The sequence below is a fragment of the Grammomys surdaster genome, unplaced genomic scaffold (genome assembly GCF_004785775.1).
Source record: "Grammomys surdaster isolate TR1022 unplaced genomic scaffold, NIH_TR_1.0 127, whole genome shotgun sequence".
NCBI classification, from domain to species: Eukaryota; Metazoa; Chordata; class Mammalia; order Rodentia; family Muridae; genus Grammomys; species Grammomys surdaster.
In genome coordinates, this window is record NW_021604585.1 from 6338162 (window position 1) to 6345154 (window position 6993).

Sequence of the window (6993 nt, forward strand, 5' to 3'; positions counted from 1 at the left end):
CCATCGTTTTGGTGCTAAGGTGTTATGTAGGATACACTGTACTCTGCTGTCAGGTCTCTTGGCTCCTCTGGTTGTGATAGCTTCTCAGACTTCCTTGTCTGTGATGACCTTGGTTGATTTAGAGGTTCAGGTCATGTTATTTGTTAGACTGTCCTCGAGTGAGATTGGTGTGACCCTCCTGAGGGGTTATACTTTAGAGGAAGAAAACCAGAGGTAGGTCACAACAGTGTTGACGCTGATCTCCAGCCAAGGTAATGTGGTCAGATGTCTCCAAAGCTCTTCTTTCCTTCCTTCTTCCCTCCCTCCCCACACGCTCTAGAAAGGGGCCACTAAGGTTAGCTTACATGTAAGGAGTGGGAACATCAGGCTCCATAATCTGACGGTGGAAGGGATAAAGTACTCCCTGGAGACTTGTCTACCGTCCTCTCATTCCACCCTTTACTCAGCCCTTTGTGTCAGCGGCTGTGAGTTCAGTTAACTGAGTCCACACTGAACGCGTACAGACCTTCTCCTTCACCGAGACACCTCAGCTTAGCAATGATCTGCATAGCGTTTACTTTGTATCGAATGCTGTAAGCCATCTAGGGCTTTGGGAAGGAGGGCAGTGTGGACAGCAGACTCGGGGCCTTATATGCTAGGCAAGCACTTTCTCACCAAGCTTCATCCTCAGCCTCAAGAAGAGTACTTAAAGTCCATGGGAGGACTTATGGAGGCTGCATGTAAATACTGTGCCATCTGACTAAGAGGTCGGAGCACTTGTAGCTTTGGGTACCTATGAGGGGTTTAGAGCAGAGCTCCAGTCCTGAGAGATGACTGCTTCTATCAGCACAGACTCCAGAATACTACAAGTTATGTTCTAATACTGCAGCCTGTTTTGCTGCTCAAATTGTCTCTACTTTGGCTACTGGAACTCTTTAATGGCTGTTTCTTTTACATATCAATACTTTTTAAAATATTCGATAGCAATCTATTATCATTTTTCTTTCAAAACACACCACCTGTCAGTCATAGTTGACACTAGGTTCTGCATTTGTTTGGGTTCAGGATGCCATTCTCTTGACCTTTGCTCACATTAACTTCTGTAATAGGAGCTCTGAATTGTTATCTTGGGTGTGATTCTTCCTTGCTACCTCTGTACCTGTGATGGCCTGGTCTGATGGGACAAAGGGTGTGCTGGAGCCTCCAGCTATCAGTCAGAGCAGGGCTGGATCTCAGCTCCTTGCCAGGAGAATGCTCCCAGAGCCTGATGACCAGCACCCATCATGCACCACTGGTGAGGGCCCTGGAAGCCATATTCTTACCAGAGTTGCGGATGGTGTATGCGCTCTTCCCTGGATAAAACCTCTGAAGTCCTTTACCCTCTCCAAATCAGTGCCAGTGTACTGGCTCCTAAGGATCTCTGGATCCCATTAGAGTGGGGATGGGAATCCTACCTATATAGGGTGAGAGGCTTTGGGTCCACGTCTTCCCCAACTGCAGTCAGTTCTTATGACAGCTATCTATGGCCCCTGTGGTCTGACACTGAATTTTCTTTTTTTGCTTTTTTTTTGTTTTTGGTTTTTTCAAGACAGGGTTTCTCTGTGTAGCCCTGGCAGTCCTGGAACTCACTCTGTAGACCAGGCTGGCCTCAAACTCTTGAACTCAGAAATCCGCCTGCCTCTGCCTCCCAAGTGCTGGGATTAAAGGCGTGCGCCACCACCGCCCGCAACACTGGATTTTCAAAAGAGGAAGGAAAGCAAGAGTGTGAGAAGGGCTGAGTGGGCCCTTCCCTGAGCATCCTTCCTCCCTCTCTCCCCCTTTCTCCCTAAGGGCTCCACTTCAACTTCCCTGGCATTTAGAAACTGGGCATGCATGTGTATGGCCCATGTATGGGTCTTTACCCATGCAAACTTCTCCAATGTAGGGGCCAGGCTTGGGCTTTATATATAACCTGACTAAATCTCCAGTGGATGGTACAGGACAGCCCCAAGACTACACACCGCTCAAATACCTGTGAGCCAAAATCATGTGGGGGTAATCCTATCAAAAGTGAGAGATGGCTGCTCATCCAGGTTTGTCCCCCTGTGCATTTTCAATGACTTTGTAGAGGACCACAGCAGACCAGGCACTTGGCTAAGGTAAAGCAGCAAGAACTGACCAGCCTGAGACTTCTTGGGAGCTTCTAGGCTGAAAGGCCTGCTCATATCACATCTGCTCTTTGCATACAGGGAGGGAGTGGCCTGGACTCATTTCCTGGATAGGAAATGTGGTCAAGTTGTTGGATCCAGAGTCCTTCCCTGGTCTCTCAGAGGCCCTGTGGTAGGTGTTTGCTATGGATGTGACATTCCTTTCTTAGCTGGCTGGCTCCTGTCCCTACCATCTTGGAGCTATAAGGACATTATGAGATAGGGAAACAATGAATGGACTCCCAAGCTGGGATGAGTGATCAGATGGCAGGTGGCAACCCTGGGAGCATCTGGTTGCTTCTTGAGCGATATTCTGCAAGGCTCGTGCCCTGTTCTTGGGTCCCTTGCAGGAACCAGAATATGGGGAGATGTGTACCTCTCCCAATAGGCCAGCGCCATTAGGTTTGTTTTCTTTGGCAGAAAGCTTAATCCTTGGCCACTTTCGGCACTGGAATGGAAAATTCTGGTACAGCTTTCTTAATATTGGGCCCTTGATTCCGTGTTTATTTTCCTCCAGTCTTTAGTTTGCTGGAAACAAATTAATAATAGAGAGTGTTGGATAGTTCAGTCCAGAGGGTGTAGGCATCCAAGGGCCCCACCCTGCAATGAACATCAGAGGTAAATAGTCCTGACTGGGGCCTGGCATTCACAGCAAGCCTGCTGGGCAGCTGGCTGGGCAGCCCACAGGATGGGAAGGGACCTGATCAGTCCCTGTGAATGCAGGACTTCCTGTTCTACCCCCCGTTTAAGCCCACCCATCAGATTGAGTATCTGCAGCAGAGTGAGTGTCCTTGGGTCCAGCCAAAAGATTTGTCTGCCTAACCTCTCCTCCCACCATGAGGAATCTCCATAATGAAATTACCATTTTCTTCCTGTAAAAGGCATGAGACATTCTCCCTTGTTAAAATTTAAAGATCAAAGAGTGCATTCTCTCCTTTGAAGCTCACTCAGAAGAAGTCTGAGCCCCTGTGGGTTTTACTGCACCATGGGGTTACCATGGCTGCTTTAAGTTGCTTTTTAGAGGTTTGGAGGAAGCACTGTCTGGCTCACACTGGCTGAATCAACAAATTCGCCTGCCCTGGAAAAGTGTGAACAGGCAGTCAGGGAGTCCACAAGCCACCTCAGGTTATTTATACTAATACAGCCATTTTTCCCCCATGTCTTAGGAAGTGACAAGAAGTTTGCACATACTCACAGACCACCGATAACAAATCTTTCTTCACCTCAATCACCCTTCCCCACACCTCAGAGCAGTTTTTCCATTCCATAAATACTTCTAAACTACCTCAAGGAAGGCAAACAGAAACCCAGGGCTCCTCATCAGGCTGGGGGCCTAGTGAGATAAACTCCTTGGCTTCTGTAAACCTCACTGCCTCAAGAATTGGCATACCGGGTGGCAGATAAAGTCCAGCGTTTCAGTGCCCTCATCAAACAGGCTCATGTGGGAAGGCTGCACAATGCCCTGCCCACACCCCTACAAGCCCCATGTGGCAGAAGCACCGGCTGGTACACATGGTTCTCTTAAGAAACACAAGCCACAGCCAAAGGAAGGGACAGGTGAGGCCCGCCAACAGGTATACACTATTCCTCAAGACTGTTTCAGAGGCCTTCCTCCTTCAGAAAGCAAGGAAAGCCTCTGCCCTTCGGCCCTCACTGTAGCTCACTCACCACCCCCTTTTCTGAAGTATCTATATACACCAAGCTTTCCCGGCATCGATACAGGATGGAGATCATTCCACATCTCAGTAACACCCAGGCAGGAACAGCTCAGAGCCAGGAATTAAGACCTGCCACATTACATTGAGTATCTGAGTGCTGGAACACTTCAAGGACTTTGTACATGTACACCTATAGTCTCACACGGGTACTTGGTTATTGTCCTTGGTATGGCTTTGGAGACCAGGGCAGCAACGAGAGGTAAAGACTACAGCAACCGAGAGAATTTAGACATGGAGGTTCAAGCCTCGAGCCTGTGGATGAGAATTCCTGGAAAGAGGCTGCGTCTGCAGACATTAGCTGACTAGAATCTGGGTAATGCGGAGAGACTGAAATGTTTCAGGTCCAGAGCCTGATTACAATTTATCTTGGGCTATCTTTAGCCCCCCTAGTCATTCCTTTCCTACTTCAGTTTTGGATGTAATACCCAATGATGAACAGGTAAAATTCCCTTGGGATGTCTAAGACTCCAGTTCCCACCAATCTGGTAGTGTCCAAGGCCTCTATCGCTCTCCCCATTGTGCTTTAACCTGATTACTGTATTTCCCCACCAATGTGTATTTTCAAGTGCCTTCATTTATGGCATTCCATTCTGTCCCTACAAAAAAAGCTCACGAAACGTTCCACACTAGAACATGAAATTTGGGGTGATCTAAATCACTGTTCCTAGCCCCCCACCATTTATATTTGGCTCCAGAATAAACTCTATCCTCTTTGAAATGGGAGGGTTTTTTTTGTAGCAACAGGCCTCAGCTACACCAGCACTGGTTCTGCAGTTCTCCAGGTTAGTCCCAGTGAAGCACCAGCAGCCATGACACTTAGCCACAAGCTGATGGTGGGGAAAGAATCAATCGCTCTAGTGAACTGCAGTCAAGCAAGAACATGGTAGTTTAAAACCATGATGTTTGCTTCAGACAGGGCCTCACTGTGCAACAGAGGCTGGCCTTGAAATACAGACTTTTTTGGCTCTGTCTCCCAAGTGTTGGGCTTATAGTGTAGGTATGCACTACCATGCTTAGGTTTGATCCTAAGGGACTAGCTAGTACTGTAACACATCCCCTAGGGAGAGTATCCTAAGGGACTAGCTAGTACTGTAACACATCCCCTAGGGAGAGTATCCTAAGGGACTAGCTAGTACTGTAACACATCCCCTAGGGAGAGTAGGGGGTGTGTTACCACCTTACACCACAGAAGCTGGCAAATCTTGTTCCTACTGGGTCTACTCTTGGCCTAGAGAAACTGTTGAACAAAGAGTCTTGAGCTGTGTGTCCCTGGGGCTGAGAACCAGCTCTAAGAGGTGACCTGAGAGCAGGTTATCTGCAAGGGACATCTGAAAGAGGTAACGGGGTAGTCTCAGAGTCTTAGAGCCCCACTGGAGCAGGGGCTGTGGCAGGGCGGCCATTTCCTATTTCCAAGTTAGCAGAGCTCAGATGCATGTTAGCAGATTAACCCAGCTACCCTTCACTTGCTCCACGAACCTGCTTCTTGGGAGCCAAACCTGGGTGGCCCAAGGACCATGTGTGAAACTCACTCCAGCTGCTGAGCTAGGGGTGCTATAGGTCAGAGAGGCTACAGCATCTTGTGGAGCCCCTGCACAAGCACTCTTGGCATCAGCCTGACCTACTGGGGCATCTGTGCAATTTCCCCAGGTCTCCAATGGTGTCCAGAGCAGAGTCACTACCCTAGTTTACAGAGAAAAGCTGACTAATGCTCTGTGGGAACTTCTTCAGCGTTGAAGAACCTGCTACTCTGGACCTGGGGAGCCCTGCTCTTTGGTCACTGAGACCTCAGAGGGTAGAGCAGGTGTGAGCATTTGTGAGACACAGAAGACAACCCTTACTCTGGGCACTCACACTGGATTGTGCTAGCATTTCCCATCTTGCACCTGTCACTGGTCACATTACCTCACGTAGTACACACAGCCACCTGATATAGCTGTGGCCATTGTGAACCTCATTCTAGAGGTAAGGATGCTGATGCTAAGAGAAGCTACATCATGAAAGATAAGCTATGAAATCCAGGCAGTCGGACTCCAGAGCCCAGGCATTAAAAATACTGTCATGTTTGCAAATGGAGTTGCTTGCTTCATCACAGTTCACGTCTCTACGTCCCACTCAGTTTTGATAAACCTGTCCCAGCTGACAGCTGTTGGGTGCGGTGGCACACATGTAAAATCCCAACAAGGAGACTGAAGCAGGAGGAATCTCAAATTCAGCCTGGGCTACCCAGTAAGTTCCAGGCTAGCCTGGCCTACATAGTAAGAGCATGTACCAAGAAAACCAAACAAAACCCGAGAGCTCTGTGAGCCTCTCGGATGTGTCACACTCTGCAAGGGGACTGGTATGTCAAGAAAGCGTGCGCATATGAGGAACCAGACCATCTTTAAACACCCTGTGCATGGGATGGGGTGATTGCAAAAGTAGTCATACCAAGCTCACTGCTGCAAGAAAGCTCAGAGTTTCAACAGGTCCCTAAGGGAAGTTACCTGCTGCCATGACCAAGGAAACAGAAAACCAACAGGTGACCAGGGCTCTTAATGACAGGAGACCCACCATAATGACAGAAACAAAGGCTAGACCAGCATCACTGAGTGAGCCACGTGGCCACGGGACACAGTTCCTACACACACATGCCAAGGGAGACCGAGCTATGGCTTCTGCTGCCTTTGCTTGTTGTTTTCTGCAGAGCACCCCCCAGCCCCAGGTCTCTTGCACCTTCCTGGCCAATGTTGTCCATGGTACCATCTGTCCTCTACCACTTGTCATATCAGGCAGTATAGATTTCCCCAGACATTCCAACTAGACATCACATCCTTTAAACCCAGATGGTATATGGACTCCAGGGAAGCCTAAATTCAACCCTTGCCCCATATCCATCTTGGAACCAGGGCCTTGTACTCAAGCTATCCCACCAGCCAACCAGCCTGGCTGCCTTTTCATGTTTGCTCCCAGCCTGCTGGGTGCCTAACTTCTGCACTTGCCAGCTCATCCCTAACATCTATTCTGACCAAACCAGTATGCAGTGCCCTAATAATGCTAACTAAGGTGGCATGCTGACCTGCAAGCACTTGTGAAACCACCAGGCTGCTTCTGCCCACGTCTCATCCTCAGCT